Below are 19,330 nucleotides of genomic sequence, written 5' to 3'. Positions count from 1 at the left end.
GTCTTTTTGTGAGAATTTGGGGTCTGCATCCCACTGATCTCCTGCTCCCTCAGGGGTTCTCTGTTGTGCTCCCTGTCAGGGCAGTCATCGGTTGTGGCCGGGCACTATGTAGTTCTTCTGGTCTCAGGATGATGTAAGTCTCTGGTTCATGCGGCCCTTTCTGTCTCTTGGGCTCATAGTTATTGTGTGACCTTGGTGCTCCTCATTCTCCTTTGATCCAGGTGGGTTGAGACCAATTGATGCATCTTAGATGGCTGCTTGTTAGCATTTAAGACCCCAGACGCCACATTTCAAAGTGGGATGCAGAATGTTTTCATAATAGAATTATTTTGCCAATTGACTTAGAAGTCCCCTTAAGCCATAGTCCCCAACCCCGGCCCTTACTCCGCTGACCTTTGAAGCATTCAGTTTATCCTGGAAACTTCTTTGCTTTTGGTCCAGTCCAGTTGAGCTGACCTTCCGTGTATTGAGTATTGTCCATCCCTTCACCTAAAGTAGTTCTTATCTACTAACTAATCAGTAAATAACCCTCTCCCACCCTCCCTCCCCCCCTCATAACCACAAAAGTATGTGTTCTTCTCAGTTTATACTGTTTCTCAAGATCTTATAATAGTGGTCTTATACAATATTTGTCCTTTTGCCTCTAATTTCACTCAGCATAATCATTGGCTGATTTTTTGAAAGCAGACTGCCAGACCTTTCTTCCTAGTCTGTCTTAGTCTGGGAGTGCCACTGAAACCTCTTCAGCATCATAGCAACACACAAGCCTCCACTGACAGAAAGTTGGTGGCTGTGCATGGGGTGTACAGGACAGGCATCTAACCTGGATCTTCTGCATAGAAGGCGAGAATTCTACCACTGAACCATCATTGCCCTCATACAAACTTCTAGGACACAGTTAGTACCTTAGTAACCAATGTGCAAATGAGAACAGAAGACAAGAGGCTTTGTGCACAGAAACTAGACTAGGCTAGCACCTCTCCTCCCCCAAAGTGTCACAGGATTGACTGACTCACATACCCAGCATGATCTCAATTCTCTTCCGCCCTAAAAAAATTACTCTCCTGATGTTTACTCCCATCAGAGTCATATATTTGTCAATCCTGGGTAGGGAACAGAAAGAACTATTGCATTCTTGCTACATACAATGTAGCAACTATCTATGAGATAGGTTTCTAACATGATTATCACCCCCTGCCTTTATATAGCCATATGACCTTTTACAAATCATTCATTCATTCATTCATTCATCCATTTCATTCATTCATTCAACAAGAGCATTTGGCATCTACTTTATGATGGGTAACTTCTAAGCAAAAATCAAAAGGACATTTTCCAAATTTTAAAATTCCCTGCCTTTAAGCAGCATCCATTAGGTAGGGAAGTAGGTGGGGGTGGGAGGGGGAAGAAGAGATTGGTGAAGAAACAGCTATGTTAAAATCCAGGCTCTGTCATTTACTAGGTATTCATTCCCTCTGACCCTCAGTTTCATCAGCTCTAAAATGGGAATCATTCCTCACAGAACTGTTGTGAAGTTTAAAGAGTGAAGGAGCAGTAAACTATACCCTCATGCCTGGCACAATGAGGGCATTATAGCTTAAAGAAAGTGACCCAACAATTCAGTTTGCCCCTCAACACCCTATTCTCCTAACCACCTCACCGATCCCAGTCCATATTTCTCCTTGAAGCTCATTTCGCTTCCCAGCAGCTCTTGGAGTTTTAATCCTCTGGCCAGCAGGGCCTGTGTTTATTCTGATTGATGGGCTATGCCATTTTGAGAATGTGATCTATATCAAAGTCAGCTGTGAACTCCTGGAGCTTGTGGGAGGATGGATACATGAAGTCCAGTTAATAAATAAACACCCAGACATCAAGGCTACCGGCTGTCGTGGTAACAAGACTTTATGCTTTCCTGGTTCCTGTCATCTTTGGAACTGAAAGCACTTAATGAATTAGTCTCGCTCGTAGTCCTCCTGGAGAAAAATAGTGCTGTGTCGACGATGTGTAGTCACGGGAACAGGCCACAGGTCAATCACTCTCGTAAGAATTGCCAACCAGGCCCCTAGAGCATCTTTGTTTGTTGTTTGGTTTCTGTTTCTTATAATAAAATAACTGCGTATTAGAATATTTTAAAAAATACACAAATCAAAAGATAAAAATCTATAATTCCATCTACTTGGAGACAAACACTGTTAACATTCTGCTATATACTCACACACACATACACATATAATTTAATAATGTATCATGATTACCTTTTCATGTAAAATGTCTCTACATCATTTTAAATTTTAAAATAGCTTACTAAAGTAGTCCCCTATTTTCAAACACTTATGTTTACATTAATTATTTTACGTGTGAGAACCATCTTGTGTTTTCTTCTTTTAGGATTTCCTTTCAGGGTTTCTGAGCGTCATAAGTGAAGGTACATGGCATGGCAAGAGTGGCGGGGTTGTAAAAGTTGCTTGGTGTGCCAGGAGTGGAGTGGGATAAGACAGCCAGGAACCAGATTACGGGGAACCTTGTGGGAGATACGAGAAAAGAGGAGCCACTGAGAGGTTTTAAGCAGTTTTGGACTTGAGAAAGAGCCTTCTGGTAATGAGAGGGGGCTGCCGTGGAGGAGGCTAGACTGGGTGTTAGAAACCTTACGTTTCTCATCTGCTCCTGTTTCAGCACTCCCTCAGTTGCCCCTTGAGAATCACAGGTTTTATTTACTGTCGTGATCTGGCCTTTGCTGATCCCTTCAGCCTCCTCTCTCACCTGTCTGTGTCCTGGGTTTTACACTACCACCCCGCCATGCTGTTTGTATCCTCTGGCTGTTTGCTGGGTTGTGCTAGGCTTGGAATGCCTGGTCTCCTCCACATCACCTGCTTAACTGACTTAAAAAGTCAGCTTAGCTTTCACCTCCTCCTTGGAGTTTTCCCTGATCCACCCTCCTCCCCAAGCGCGTTAGCTTTCCCTCCACCAAGACCTCTCATACTTGTAGAATCACTGCAACTCTACACTCTTGCTGTTTTGTGTCTGTCTCTCTGCTAGGCTTTGAGCTCCATGTCTTACAGATCTGGCACAGAATAAGTGCCACTGAATAAAATAAAGGTGGTCCCAGAACCAGTACTGCTGAATCTTGGGTAGAACTGAAATATGTGAGGCATCAGGAATAAATAGGACAAATCCCAAGTCCACCCACATCACCACCATGCTCCAGGCGACTCTCAATCTCTTTCCCGGACCTCTGAAATCATTTTCCAACTGGATGCACTCAGCAGCAGATGACCTCCTTAAAACATGAATCTGTGACCACCACTTTCCCAGTTAAAGCACTCACACATTTGGATCACTCTTAGAATACTGTGGTTTACAAAACCTTACATCATCCGGCCCCTGCCTGTCGCCTTCGTCTCACTGGGCACCACTCTTCCCTTTGGTCCCTGAGCCCCAGCCAACGAGCCCTTTTTTGGGTCTTCAAACAGCTGAAGCCCCTTCTTGCTTTAGTGTCTTCTCTGACCCAACTCCACATGTGACCGGCTCCTTCTTATTCCTCACGCGTCTACTTAAGTGTTAATATCGTCCATGAGGCCTCGCTTCATAATCAGACTTAAAGTCTTCCTTTATTCTCTATCATGGTACTCTGATCGTTTTCTTCAGACCATTTTTATAGTTTTTAATTATATTTTTATTTTTGAAACCATTTGTTTAATAATCCTTATTTTCCTCTCAATGTGGGGTGGGGAGTGATTTTGCTCCTAAGGGGACATTTGACAATGTCTGGACACATTTTGGTTGTCACAATTGGGTGAGTGGGGTGTGCTATTGGCATCTATTGAGTAAAGGCCAGGGATGCTGCTAAACATCCTACAAGGCACAGGACAGCCCAACACAACACAAAATTATCAAGCCCGAAGTGTCAATAGTAACAAGATTAAGAAACTGCTCTAGACTATAAATTCCACAAAGGTAGGAACTTGCCCTACCTTGTTCAACACCTGGCCCAGTGCCTGACACACAGTAAGAACCCAATATGTAGCTGAATATGTCACAACTGGTAAGATGTAGCATGATTAATAAGAATGTATGCCAACCATACACTGGAGCGGGAAAGTAGAGGCCCCTGCTATGCCAGCCATTATCCCTTTGGTTACAGGATTGTGGGGAAGTCTGGGCATCCTGAGTGGTGGGCTGAGGTAGTTCTCGTGGTGGGAGACTCAGGAACTTAAAGAAGTGGCCATCTACCATATGACAAGAAAGTATGTCAAATTTTACCAACTTGCACAGCCCCACAAGTTCATACCTGCTCAAAGTCAGTCTTGGATAAATGGATGGATGGATGGAAGGCTAGGAACACCAGTGAAGTAGCTAGTGAGCTGAGAGGAGGAAAGAGACTAGAAGAGACATGTCCCTAGTGCCTGTGTGGACAGAGAAGCCTGCATCCTTCACACCTACTCAAACTTACTGATAGCAAGAGAGGGTATGAGTTATGGTGGAAGGACCAGCAGACGCGAATGATGAAGAGACGGAAAGGGGGATGGGTTTGAGGGTGGAGCATTAGCTCTTTTTTCTTTCTGTTGTTTTTCTTCTAAACCATTAAAGGCCTATTTCCAAGAAACTGCAGCCTTTTCCCCTCAAATATTGTAGTAAAATACCTTCATTTAGATTCTAAAAGATTCAGAAGATATAGTTACCATTTGTCTGACAATAGGAAAACATTTAGGAAGATGATCTGGACTGAGGAAAGCTCTGAAATCCAAACGAGCATTCTCTCGCCAGAGAAGATCAGCTTGTTCTCTGAGGAAGGCTTTGCTAATTGAGACCAAGAAGAAAGAAAAAGCAGCTATAAGAAGAGCTCTCATCCAGTCTACCTTTCCCTGTATGATCTTTTCAACTAACAGGGCATCAAGAATTCAATAACAGTATCAATATCTACAAACTGATAACAGTTTGTGCTTAGAGACTCTCCTACAACATGTCAGTGACGTCTAATTGATTTCCCCAACTTCTCTGAGGAGAGGCTGCTGTTGATAACCAAAAGATTCTGCCCAGTAGCTGCACTGTAGCTCATTAGCAATGTCTGGAAGCTGGAAGGGATGCTGGCTTTTAGTGCCATGTACCCTTGAGACATTCTCAACACCTGTAGGACTTGTTCTCATGGATTTTCTGCCACTGCCCTGAATTTAACACGCTCAGAAACATCCTTAGTATTTCCCAGAACAAGTACTCCCATTTCTGTCAACACAATTTTCGCTGTTCAGTTGTCTGGGCTCAAAAACTTGAAGCCTTTAGTCCACAATACTTTCATTCCCCTTAAGGACTGTTCCAAACCTTCACCCTTCTTCTCATGCCTCCCTGCTCCCTGAACTCCATCCTCTTTATTCTTAGTAGGGAACCTCATCTCTTATATCATGGAGGGTACTGATGCCATCAAGGGTGAACTATTTGAGTGACCTTCCTCCATCCCTACCCTAACCTAAAATCATATCCAGGATTGCCCCAACCATCACTTTCTTCCCTCTGTGTCTAAAGACTGGACAGTTCCTCTCCCTGGTCAGTCCATCCTCCCACCTGCGGTCTGGGTCCCACTTCTTCTCTCCTTTCCAGTCCAGGCTTGACTGAGTATTCTCTCTGCATGTACCCTTCGATCTTCTCCTCCTGGCTCTGTCCCTTCAGTCTACGAACATGATCAAGTTTCTTCCACTCTTTAAAAACAACCCGTCTCTTCTCACATCCCCCCGTAGCTACTGTCCCAGCTATCTCTCTTTTCCTTCCCAACTAAGCTGCTACAAATAAAAAACCTACATTTGCTGTCTTCGCATCTTTGCAACCATCCCTCAGCCACTGCTGCATTTCTCTGTCCCTTCACAGTAAAACTTCTCAGACTTTTGTGTATACTTGCTATCTCTGCTTTCTTACATCTTATTCATTCTGAACTTGGTGGAATCCGGCTTCCAACTATGGCCCTCTACTCTGAGATGGCTTCTGACAAAGCTCTTCAATGACCCCCTTATTGCCTCTCTTAAACACTCTCCTGTTGACTACTCACTTCTGCTTGAAACTCTTTATCCTTTAATTTTTCTCCTCTTCAACCATTCACAACACTGCCTTTCCTGGTTTAACTCATGCCTTCTTGCCTATTACCTCTCTGACTCCTTATCCTCTGGGCCATACCCCTCTTAAACATGAGTGTTCCCCAAGGTTATCCTTGGCTCACCATGCCAGCCTTAGGTATTCACTTGTATTTTCAAAACAAAACAAACAAAAAAACCCAAACCCAGTCAAGTCAATTCCAACTCACGGCAACCCCATGTGTTTCAGAGAAGAGCTGCACTCCACAGTGTTTTCAGTGGTTGTGATCGTTTGGACATAGATCACCAGGTCTTTCTTCTGAGGCACCTCTGGGTGGATTTGAACTACCATCTTTTAGTTAGTAGCTGATCACTTAGCCATTTACACAACCCAGGGACTCCCCTTAAACTATACATGGCGTTGATGGCTTCTTACTGGTCCAGATGTACAAGTCTGGCTTTTCGAATTAGACTATGAGATCCTTGAGGGCAGGGACCACGTCTAGTGTTTCTCATGTACCTAGCACAGCACATGTGGATGCCTAACAGAGAAGAAGTGAAACCCATCTGCTAATAGAAAGCTGGTGTTGAACTGTCAGTACTCTGGGATGAAGGATGCTGTTTGCCTACCTCCTTTGCTTCCATGGAAACCCTGGTGGCATAGTGGTTAAGTGCTACGGCTGCTAGCCAAAGGGTCGGCAGTTCGAATCCGCCAGGTGCTCCTTGGAAACTCTACAAGGCAGTTCTTCTCTGTCCTACAGGGTCACTATGAGTTGGAATTGACTCAACGGCACCAAATTTGGTTTTTGGGTTTTTTTGCTTCCACAGTGGGAGGGGGTGCTCAGTGTGTCTGCAGGGATTGGGAACAGTTCTCTGACAGGACTGGGCCATGGACTGCACCACAGATAACACCATGAATTGTGGAGTCACCGTGAGGGCACAGCTGAGTTCTGAGACCTTCAATCTGTGGGCACCCATCTGTAAGGTTGTATGCTGTCCTCAAGTAGGACCTAGTGGCCTGGCCTTTCAGGAGTCTATTCTGTTTTCCAGAATTAGGGACTAGACTGATCCATTTCCATTATCTTTTAAAAATCCTTACTCCTTCAAGGTCTATGCTGTTTGATTATTCTCACTCTACCCCTCATCACTGATGTCCCCTCATCCACTGAGAACTTATTAACTGTGAGGTACGCACAGTAGCTTACTTTGAAGTGCCTGTTCTGTAAACTTTACTTTGAACTGTTACAGTCTTAAGCTTCTTAAGCATTGTCATACTGGTTAATATGAAAGTATACCATTATGAAGTCCACTCTGCCTTTGAGACATATTAAGAAATGTTTTTCATTTTACAGGTTAAATGACTAGTATGTAAAATAAATCATTTCTGTGTACAAAGCAGCAAAACATAATACAGACTGTTGGGCCTTTTTTTTTTTTTTTTAAAGGAAATTGCCCTTCACTACTTGGAGTTACTGTCTAAAGCTTTTGTAATTATTATCCTAGTAGGTTATTTTATAAAAGATACTTTAAAAGTTAAAAAAACAAATTCATCTCAAATTTTGCCATCACCCTAGAAGGTTCCAACATGCATGATGATGACCCCTTTAACGTCCTAGCCTCAGATTTCTCCGGTTCCTTAACACCAGTGGGCTTTAGTTTCGCTTTACGCACCCGCTACCATGGCCCAACCTTGGACCCCTATCACTGGAACTACTCTCTGGTCAACCCCATCTAGACCACTATCACAGCCTCCTGACCAATGACTGATACCATTCATAGGGAATCTTAGCTATCACTCCATCCTCTGCCTTTATTCTGCCTCACTCCCCCACCCAAACTAGCCTCCCTCACTGACCACTACAGTCATCTTTTTAACAGGCAGATCAGAAGGTGTTAGCTCCACATCTCCCACAGGGTCAAGTCAAGGTCCTTACTTAGCCCAGCAGACAGTACCTAGCTGCTGTCCAGTTTCTCATTTCACCTCCACAGCCTGATATGCTGCGCTCTGACATTACTGGATTACACGCAGTTTCCCCGGCCATCTCTTGAGCTTCCTGGGCCTTTGCTCATGTGTTCTTTCTTCCTGGAAAGTCCACTTCCTTGCTTGTCTGCAAAGGTGTTCATCTTCATATCTCAGCTCAAACTATCTTCTCTGGGAAGTCTTCCCTGCCTGCTCCAGGCAGAGCTAGGAGCTCTTTCTCCTGTATTCCCCAGCACTTTGTAATACAGCCATTACAACGTTCATGTTATCATATGAACATCACGAAGGCCACTCCTACTCAACTCTTTATCTTAGCCCCTGGTGCGGGCCTGGAATGAAGTTGGCCTCAATAGATATTATGAAAGGAATGAAGGAATGAGTTCCATAAATACCCTTCCTCTATATGAACGAGGTCAAAGAAGGTTTGACTCTTGAATTAATTGAGCCTCTTCTCTTTTGCTCTGGCCCAGTGCCCTGCCCGTATGATTAAATCCCCTAATAGAATCTGCCTGGCTAAGCACCACATACAAATCCCTCAGCATTAAGCAGTGGAAAGGCTTCCAAGTACTTAGAGAATAAAGAGATTGGTGCTTCAGAGAGGGAAGTGAGAAGTCGTGGATGGCGAGGAGGAGGAAGTCTGCATGCTCCAATGTCCCTCGAGCCCCTCTTCCCTAACCCCACTTCTAAGGTACTAACCACCTCGGAGAATTGATGAATATTTTATATTAAAACCAATTAAGTGCTCAGCAATGTGCTAGCCACTTACAGTGAAGACAAAAGTTAAAACAACAGCCTATATTTATAGATCACTTTCTATGGACCAGGCAGAACTCTGTAGGTGGGTATTGTGAGTATTATTCCCATTTTACAGGTAAGGAAATGGGCTCAATGACACACAGCTAATAAGTGATCCCATAGTGTCATCTCTCTCTAGTTTATTCACCCCTTATCTCTTCACTGCCTTCCCTCAATCCTCACCCTCCCCTTTCTAAAATAAACTTCTTCCTCCATCCTGCCTTTCCTTTTATCAACTTTTCAGCTTCCTTCCCTTCAACAGATGGCAACACCCTCATCTTCTAACCACATATGCGAATCTATTGACATCTGCCCTTATCCTATCCTCCTCTTCAGTTACCTCAGAAAAGCTATCCCTCTTCCTCCTAAGGCTACACCTGTACATTTGAAGCCATCCATCTACCTTCTTAGGAAACTTACACCAGGAATTATCCTTCCTTTCACCTGTAAATACAACCGTTTCCATTCAACTGTATCCTTTCCATTGGCTTTTCAATGCACTCAACTCCCCCACAAATGCAAAACCAAACCACCCTCTTTCTAAACCTTACGGCCAATGACTTGTTCATACCCGCAGTCTCCATTTCTTCACCTTCCACTTTCTCCTCCACCAACTACAATCTGAAGCTCTTGCTTAAACCACCTATGATCGACATGTTTCTAAAGTCGATGGATCTTTTTTGGTCCTTGTGTTAATTGACTTCTCAGCAGCACCTCTGCTTTCTTTTCTTGTCTTCAGGAAATACTTTGCTATTGGCTTTCATGACACTTTTACCTCCTATCTCTCCAGTTCTTCCTTCTCTGTCTTCTTTTAGGCTCATTCTCCTCTACTCAAGGTTTAATCTTACGCCCTCTCTTCTCAGTTCATCTTCCCTCCCCAGGCAGCTTGACCCATGCCATGGTTTCAACTACCCACAGATGTGGATGACTCAGGAGGTATATCTCCTGCCCAGGACTTTCCTCCTTTCCTCTGAATGACCTGTCCACTTAGATGGGTCAAAGGCTCCTCAAATCCAACACAGCTGAGATTGCACTTACGCTGTTCCCTGGTTCTTCACCACTGACCCTGTCTCAGGGAATAGCAGGACCACCCACTGCTACACAGGCAGAAAGAATAAGACTCATCCTCAACACCACCTCTCTCTCACCTCTCACATCCAAACCATCACATCCTGTCCATTTTATCCTCTAAACCAATATAAAAAACCAAGCCCAGTGCTGTCGAGTCAGTTCTGACTCATGGCAACCCCATGTGTTACAGAATAGAGCTGCTCCACAGGGTTTTCTTGGCTGTAATCTTTATGGAAGCAGATCACCAGGCCTTTCTGCTGTGGCACTGCTAGGTGAGTTTGAACCACCAACCTTTAGGTTAGTAGTCAACTGCAAACCGTTTGTGTCACCCAGGAACCTAGAACCTCTCAAGTCTCCTCTCCATCTCCTACAAATGTACCAGCCTGAACAACCGTCATCTTTCACCTGGACTACCTCCAGAGCCTCCTAACATGTCTCCTTCCATTACTCTTGATCACCTCAAGTATAGAAACAGAAAATCTGATTATGTTACTCTCCTGCTTAAGTACTTCAGTGACCTCCCATTGCTTGAGAATCAACATCAAAACTCTTAATGCGGCTGATAAGGCCCTGTATAGCCTACCCCTTCCTGCTTTCTTGCTCACCTCACGTGATTCTCCCTCTCACTCTCTGCATCCCAACTCCACTGACCTTTCGGCACCTCAAAATGCTACAGCTTTTGCCCATTCCTGGAAATATTCTCTCCCAGTTTCCAGCCTCCTCTCACCTCTTTAGCACCTACTCATTCTTCAGGTTTCAGCTCAATAATCACTTCTTCAGATGACTTCCCAGGACCTTCATGAATGGTCCCCAGATCTCCTATTAAACCAAAAAAATCCACTTGTTGTTGAGTTGATTCCAACTCATGGTGACCCCATGTGTGTCACAGTAGAACTGTGTGTTACAGGGTTTCCAGTGGCGTTTTTTTTTTTTTTTTGGTTTGGTTTGGTTTGGAAGTAGATCACCAGGCCTTTCTTCCAAGGCACTCTGGGTGGACTTGAACCTTCAACCTTTTGGTTGCATTAACTGTTTACACCACCCAGGAACTTGAGCACCTATTAAAAATTCTTATAAGATCATGTGCTTCTACCTCATAGCTTTTACCACAATATTACTTTACATTTATTTTATGACAAATTCATTTCCTCTGCATGACTTCGAGCTCCACGAGAGCTAGGGCAATTCTCCTCCTTATTTTTTCTCAACATTGTACCCCAGGGACATTCAACGAGCCTTTGAACTTGCTGACTTCTTGAAAACGTGATCTTCACTCTCCAACCCAACTCCATCTGGCTTCTGGCCTTGTTATTCCACTGAAATTGCCCTTGCTTAAGTCAACGACAATCTTCAAACCGCCAAGGCTGTGCTCTGTGGAGCCCTGGTGTTCTACTTGCTGGACTGGGGATTTTCCTCCGCTAAAACAGAAACCTGGCAGTCTTTCTCCAATTCATGAGAGAAAAAAAAAAACAGCTGACAGAATACTCTCAACTTAAGGCTTTTGTTTCATTAAGTTTTTTTAAATCTTGGCAGCCACTATTCCATGTCTGTGGTAGAATCTAGCATATGATACTATCTGATTTAGCTTAAAAATACATATCCAATCATTTTAACATATGGATATTTCATGGTGTTTTCCGAAGAGAATCACAATTTCCATGGGTTCCATGCCATGGGCAAGTTTTAGAGACCCACTGGCTAACTCCAAAGAAATATTTTTAGTCCTCTGATTTGTTCTCTTGGTGGCAGGTGACACTGTTTATCATGTTGTTTATTCATTTTAGAAACCAGTATTTATTGAGCACATATTATGTTTTCCCTTGGCCCTTTATTTTTACTATGGCACTTAGCACCTTCTGTGATTTCTTATGTGTACTGCAAGTTCCTGGGGGTGCGGGGCCTTGCAATACATATTTCCTTTTTTCTCTCTCCACAGTCAGGTATGCACTTGGCCTAAGTACACAGATCATATCTGCTGACTGAAGGAATGAATGATGAATAAACAAATGAATAAAATGGTGAAGCAGTAGTTGGACCCTCATCACCAGACATCTTCCTATGCTATGTGACCTCCTCACTGTAAAAGTCATAGTGACACAGTGGTTTGATACAACAGTAGTGTTGACTTTATGTGCTTAAAATACCATCCACTGTTATTTTAAAGAGTAAAATGACTCTGATATATAAGCTTACTACAGTTTTGCAGGCTGTGTGGGCCTCACCCCTAATAGCTAACCCATCATCAAGCCCTGGTGACTTCACCTTCAAAAAAAAAAATCATAGTGATAGACTATTTTATGGGGATATAAACAATTTCATTTTATAAGTACCTAAAAATGCCATGTGTTATTCATGTGGAAGAAGCTGGGCAAACAATAACATTACTGATATTAACTTACCTTTAAACATACCATATGCTATTGCAGTCCTGTGTCTTTTCCAAGGTGTTCTCTTAGTCAGTTCTGCCCTTTCTCCTAATCAAAATCATACTAATCCTCAAGGCCCAGTTCAAACATCATCCCTCCAAGAAGGCCTTAATGGTCAATCAGAAGTACGTACTTGGATTCGGTGGACTTTAATTCCTCTGCACATGGCAGAATGTTGCTGGTATCTCTAATTAGCATTTACTTCTTCAGAGTCTGTAGAGTCCTGTGGATGGTCTTGTGAGCTCCTTCAGGCCAGGAACCATGACTTGCTCATCTTTTTGTCTTCTCAGTACCTTTAACAACGGACAGCTTCTGAACTGAAGTGGGATAAATGGACTAACCATGACTATTATGCTTTGCAAACATCACTTTTTTGTTGTAAGGTGATTTTTCTTTTTTGAAATAGTGGGAACATCTGGCTTTCCTCCCCCGGCTGGGTTCTGGTAGCCTTAGCTAACAGCCCAGTCCACCTTCTTGCTCTCAACAGCAGCACATAGAAGATGCAGCTGCCTGGTGTGCTCCATGATTTATTTGGGGAAAAATTCAAGCTGTTTCTTTTTGAAGTAGAATGGGAGTCAGAGGTGAGCACTGGCCAGTGTGCTGCATGAGAGGAGAAATGTTTGCAGTGACTGAGGCTCTCATCTCTCTGGCTGATTTTTGAAAACAGCAGACTCCCAGCACAGACCTGGGGCTCACGGATCACCCTGCTAACCTTCCTCCTGGGATGCAGATGCAGGGCTTTGCAAGCCCATTCTCACAGCCTTCCACACCATTAGCATCTGGACCAAAGCAAAGACAGTCCCTACCTCTCCACCATGGGAAATATCACATGTACTGTCCACCCAGTCCCAGCCCTACGGCGCACACAGGGACAGAAGCAACAGAAATGGCCATGCAAACCAAGAACACAGACTGCTTTGCTCCTGAGCCATGCCTAGTACAAACCTACCCAGGCTGCAAAGATTTCTGTTCATCCATCAAAGCGTGCAATGCTCAGGCACATGCTGTTATAACCCAAACCTAGTCTGTGAGCACCTGTGAGAAGCTGTTGTGCCTGTGTTGCTGGTTACTACGCAGACAATAGAAAGTCAGTGAAGGGAGAGCAGAAAGGCATTGTTGCTTGCTGGTAAAGAGCCTGGGCTCTCACATATGCCTGGGTTAAGAAATTAAGTGAGGTAATGTAGGCAGAGTGCTTATCAGAGTGACTGGAATGTAGATAGCTCTCAATGAGCTGAAAGACCCATTGTTGTGTGGCCTGGAAGCATGTCTTTCTTCCACTGCTTCTGCTATTTAGCAGTCTATCTGATCTGAAAGAGGAAAGGCAGTACCTAATACCCATCCCCATCACCTTCATACACCCATTATCTTCCAGGTTGGGTGATCGGCAGAAGGACTTCTTGTGGGGGTGAAAAAACTGAGCTGGGTATCTGTGCTGATGGGAAGTGCCCAAAGGGACATTCAGGGATCAGTGCAGTGACAACTGCATTAATAACCTTTCCTTCTCCACTGGACCAATACAGCCCTGTCATTGTTAGGTGCCATCAAGTTGGCACCTATGTACAGTACAATGAAACACATCCAGTCCTGTGCCATCCTCACAATCTTCGCTATGTTTGAGCCCATTGTTGCAGCCACTGTGTCAAACCATCTCATTGAAGGTCTTCCTTTTTTTCACTGATCTTCTACTTTACCAAGCATAATGTCCTTCTCCAGGGACTGGTCCCTCCTGATAACATGTCCAAAGTATGTGAGACAAAGTCTCACCATTCTTGCTTCTGAGGAGCACTCTGGTTTTACTTCTCCCAAGACAGATTTGTTCATTCTTCTGGCAGTCCATGCTATATTCAATATTCTTCATCACCACCATAATTCAAAGGCATCAATTTTTCTTTGGTCTTCTTATTCATTGTCCAGCTTTTGCATACAGCCCTACACCCAAGAATAATTTTCAAACCTTTTCTTTCATGCATATCTCTCTTTCTCTCCTTCTGAGGTCACAAATGCAACGCCAGAAATATATCTCCTACGTATATTCTGCCCTCTCTGATGTCCATCTATGGTGCTCATCTTGCTCCTTTACCTAATGTTACCTAATCGCTGATGTTCCATCCTATTCAGGGGAACAATTAGTCCAATAAAGAGAGGGGTAGCTCTTGTTTCTTCATATTGTTTTCAAAGCTAGATAATCATATCTTGCTTGTCCAGCTCTCTGCCCAGCATTCTAAGCACAAATCTGCACATGCAAGGCATCCTGGGTGGCCCAGATACTACGGACCGACCCCTGTGTGGTCTCACAATCCTTTGGCTTTTATTCCAAAGGGAACCTCACAAGTAATGGGGGGGTGTCACCCCACACTCTTCAGCTGGATCAGTGTTTGAAAGAACATGTCCGGCACAAGGCAGGGAAGGAAGATTTAAAACAAATAGTTCATTTATTCACGTGGTTCAAAATTATCAACGTATACACGGTTTTACAGCTCCATTCACCCTGGAGGCAATAAATATTATTAGGTTTTATATGTACTTCCATAGTTATGCATATTCAAGCAAATATCTTGGAATTCTCCTCCTTCCTCTTTTATAACACAAACAGTACATATTACACGCAACCTTAAATGTAGCTTGTTTTTTCCACTTAACCATATACCTTGGAAATCATTCCATATTACATAGTAAGCTTCTTCAATCTTTTTTATGGATGCATAAAACGGTAGTTGACTGTACGGAAGTAACATGAAATATTGAACAAGTCCCCCTTTGATGAACATATAGGTTGTTCTTTCATATTTCAAAAGTATGCTGCAATGTCTTTGTACGCATATCTAAGAATAACACAAGTTAAATTCCTAAAAATGGAATTGCTGGGTCAGATGGCATGGAGATTTCCAGTTTTCACAGACAGATGTTGCCAAATTGCCCTCCAAAGTTGTATCAACTTATTCTCCCACCAGCAATATATGAAAGTACCTTTTATTCCTAGAACCTCATCAGCAGTTTATCAATCTTTTTGATGTTTGCTAATTGAAAGGTAAATAGATACACCATAGTAGTTTGTAGTTTATACATGAGCAAATTAATTCTCTGTGATATCAATTAAACCCCCGCCTGAGTCCTTGAGGGAATGAAGAGTATACAGCTTTACCAGGCCAATACTTCCTCAAGTCTAATGAGGCCACAAACATCTCTTTTACCTACAGATAACAGTCTTTATGTTCAATGGCTCTAAATTTTCAGCTACCAAGTGTCTATCTGTTCTTAATGGGAGGAAAATGGTCCTGAGAGACCTGGGTTCCAAGCACAGCTCTGACATTTAGCAGCTTTATGATCTTTAACAAATTATTTAACCTCCCTTAAACTGAGTTTTCTCATGTAAAAATAGGGGTAATAATAGGGATTTTGCAAAGCCTTGTGTCTGGCACATGCTTGTTGCCATCGAGTCAATTTTTACTCATAACAACCCTATAGGACAGAGTAGAACTGCCCCATAGAGTGTCCAAGGAGCGCCTGGTGGGTTTGAACTGCCAACCTATTGGTTAGCAGCCGTAGCTCTTAACCACAACCTCACCAGTGTTACCATCTGGCACATACCTACTAAACCAAACCCAGTGCTGTCGAGTCGATTCCGACTCATACCGACCCTATAGAACGGAGAAGAACTGACCCAAAGAGTTTCCAAGGAGCACTTGGCAGATTCGAACTGCTGACCCTTTGGTTAGCAGCTGTAGCACTTAACCACTACACCACCAGGGTTTCCATGGCACATAGAAGGTACTTAATAAATGGTAGCAGCTATCATTAGTATTAATAATTGTCAGGCTCGGTTTCTAAACCTTGGAGCACTTTTCACAATTGACAGAACCTAGAATGACCCAGCAAAGCCAAATGGCTTGTCTGTTAAATGGCCACCCAGAGGATTCCCAACTCCTCCTCTGATCCACCCCAACCTCTTTCCAAAGTTAGCAAGGGATATCACTAAAACCCCAGCCTGTGGGTGAGTGGTGGGCAACTGCTGTGCCCGGCTCCCTTGTTGCCAGATGATGTCTGTACTCAGACTGACTGCACTCCCTGGACAAAGCAGCACTCATTTCTAATTATATACAGGCAAGCTAGAGATAAAACAGAGGTCCTTGGGCAAAACAAGATGGCCTGGCTCTCATCAACAGCAGTGTCCATCTTGCCCTGCCTTTCCTTCTCATATTTCTGATGAGATCCCTGAATGGCAGAGGTCTAGTCTTACAGGAATGCAGTGATGCTCACAAGTAGGCTTTCTATCTGGCCGGTGACCCTTTCACCCCTAAAGGACCTCAGAGGCTTTTCCTGTTCACACATGGTCCTGTTTCACTTCATCTCCCAGGATGGTGGAAATTATAGCCATGTTCCTTACGTGAGTGGAGAACTAAGGAGGGGATTGCTGCTTTGTGTAAAGCCACAGCTGCACGTTGAAGGAGGCACATTTAAGTTCTTCCCTTGAGGCCATCATAACACCCTACTTCTACAGACTGGCTTGGATCCTCTCAGGCCTGGGACCTGGAGCCTCTGGAGAGAAATCTTAGATAGTATAACTGTTTTCAGAGACCATACCTTTATTCTTTCTTCCCTTTGCCCTGCCTCTGGCAGCTTGAAGGAAAGGGCAGGATCTTAGTATCTGTTACTGCCAAGTACTTCATAAGTACAGGAAGGGACATGCTTTTCCTCCAGAAGGTTCAAATCCCAGGGAATCTCTGGCAAAGTGAACACACTTGGTCGGAAGTCCCCATCATCAGACCCCCCCCCCCGCCCCCGCCATGAGTCTGCTTGTCTCTCACACTCACCCCCACAGTATAAAATGTGGGCCTGGCTGATCCGACTGCATAGACTTCAGCATCTGCTAGAGTCCTGACTGCATAGACTTGAACAGCCATCACCGCAGAATCAGCCCCCTAGACCTGCCCGTGAGAACCCTGTCCCAACCCAACTCTTAGAGTGACAGAAAAACACAGGTGGGACAGGTAGCCCAAGGGCGCTGACAGTAGATCTCCACTCCTGCCCTTCCTCTCTGGCTTTGGAGCCCCAGAGAACAGAGAAGCCACCCCTTCCAGGAGAAGTCTCCCCAAGCACCGAGGGCTGCACTCAGCACTCTACCCGCCCCAGCCCAGCCAGACTCGGGGTGAAGGGGACCCAAGCAGCAGAACACGGGGCTTACCCGAACACTGCTTCCTGCTCGCCCTCTGGTCTCTCTACTCGGTCAAACCCTCCCACCAGCGGCTGAGCGGGGAGCGGGGAGCGGGGAGCGGGGAGCGGGGAGCGGGGAGCGGGGAGCGGGGAGCGGGGAGCGGGGAGCGGGGAGCGGGGAGCGGGGAGCAGAGGCTTCGATGTGGCCGGCGCCCCGGGCGCCGCCGCGCAGGCCCCTCCCGGAGTGGGGTGCGGGACGTCTGCTCTGCGGCTACAGTAAGAGGCGCGGAAGGTCCTCTGCGGTCAACAGACCTGGGCGAGAGGCAGGTTTCTTCGCCCAGGGGCAGGCGGTCGGCCCCCGACTGTCCTGGACCTGGACGCGCGGGCAAAGACGCCTAGCCTCGCAGGCCCGGCTGCGAACGCACCTCGGCCCTCGTTATTTTGTAAAACTTCGTGAGAACCACAAGCAACCCGAGCTGAGGTCGCAAGGCTGGCCGGCAGCCGCCTGTGCGCTCGGACGAACCCGGACTCACAGACCGACGGCGGCGGAGCGGCCCCGCGACGCCCAGCTCGCCCCCCGCCCCGGCGGTCGGCCGCTTCACTCACACGCGCCTGGCGATCCGCGGGGCTGGCTGCGCCGCTGGCCCGGGCCGCCGCATGGTCCCCGGGTGCTCGCGGGCGCCGGGGGCGCAGCGGCCGCGTCCGGGCGGGGTCCCGCAGGGCGGAAGGCACCGCGGAGCAGGTAGGCAAGGCCGGGCTGAGGCGAGCGGCGGCGGCGCGGTGCGGCCCGGGGGCGGGTACCCGGCGAGTCCGGCCCTGAGGCTGGGGCTCCAAGACCCGCGGCCACTAGGCGGGAGATGCGCACTGCGCGGCCGCGCCCCTGGGAGCGGGCGGCTCCCGGAGCGGAGCGGGAGGGCCAGCTGGGCACCGCTCGGGCCAGGGCAGGGCAGAGGGAGGCGGTCCCGGGGCGCGCTTACCCGGGTGTCGAGGCGCCCTCGGAAGTACGTCCTGGCCAGGAGCGTGTATGCGCGGAGCCCAGCGTCTCTGCGGGGTCCTCGGCCCACACCGTGCCCCGCCTCTCTCCCTTCTTTTTCTCCCTAGCGGAGAACCTCGGTTCTCAGAGCACCCCAGCGGGTCACCGCGGCTGAGCAGCTCGGCTCGGGCGGCGACTCCGCGTCCGGCTCCCGCGGGTCTCCTCGTGTCCTTCCGGGCGCCCGCGCTGGGCAGGCCCACGTGAGGCTCCGCTCCTCTCCCCGGCGCTCGGAACACTGGCCCCGCACCGCGAGCTGAGAGCCTCATCGCACCTCCAGGTGGCCGGGGCTGGGGGGTAGGTACCGAGCGACCTGATTGGCGCTGGCCCGAGTCCTGGGAGAATCCCTCACCAGAGAGGGCGATTGCACGGGGGCGAAGCGAAGGAATAAAACAGCGCAGGCCAGTGACTTCCAAAGAGTTTTCCTCAGCTCCTCTGCCTTCTTTTGTAAGAATGTAAACTCGGAATCGGGCACCCTGGAACGCCTCAGTACAGGGACTTTGTGCGCTACAGATAGGTCCAGGACGGAATATCCTGAGAAAGTAAGAGTCTTGGGGACCAGAGTGTGTCGCTGTCCACCGGCAAAAGACTTTGCCTCCAGAGCCGCCTGAAGGCTCATCTATTTTCCTGTATCCTGCTCGCACCGGTCCCTGGAAGGTCATGATACCTGGGTGTCCTGGCTGTTGAGGGGCACTACCCTGGTGGCCGGGGGAGGGGTGGTGGGCAGGAAGGGAGACTGTGTAATTAGGATTGTGAAGGCGGCAGCTGGATGGAAAAGAAAGGCAAAGAAGAAGAGACAATGCTCTCCTTCCTCCCCGCACCC

General features: G+C 46.5%; 1 protein-coding gene across 2 annotated transcripts in view; it reads right to left on the bottom strand.

The window, feature by feature from the left end:
* The window catches only part of FAM163A (family with sequence similarity 163 member A), an 83,093-nt gene extending 64,018 nt beyond the window's left edge, over window positions 1–19,075 (bottom strand). Inside the window, exon 1 of one of the 2 annotated variants that reach the window (XM_049868449.1) lies at window positions 18,455–19,075. The gene's annotated coding sequence lies outside the window, so the exon portion shown is untranslated. Of the gene's footprint in view, window positions 1–18,083; window positions 18,183–18,454 lie in introns of those variants that run through there. The other variant, XM_049868450.1, reaches the window with a different exon arrangement.
* Between the last annotated feature and the right edge of the window lie 255 nt (window positions 19,076–19,330).

This window comes from Elephas maximus, chromosome 24 (genome assembly GCF_024166365.1).
Source record: "Elephas maximus indicus isolate mEleMax1 chromosome 24, mEleMax1 primary haplotype, whole genome shotgun sequence".
NCBI classification, from domain to species: Eukaryota; Metazoa; Chordata; class Mammalia; order Proboscidea; family Elephantidae; genus Elephas; species Elephas maximus.
Note: the sequence above shows the minus strand (reverse complement) of the source record. Positions and strands in the feature narration are given on the sequence as shown.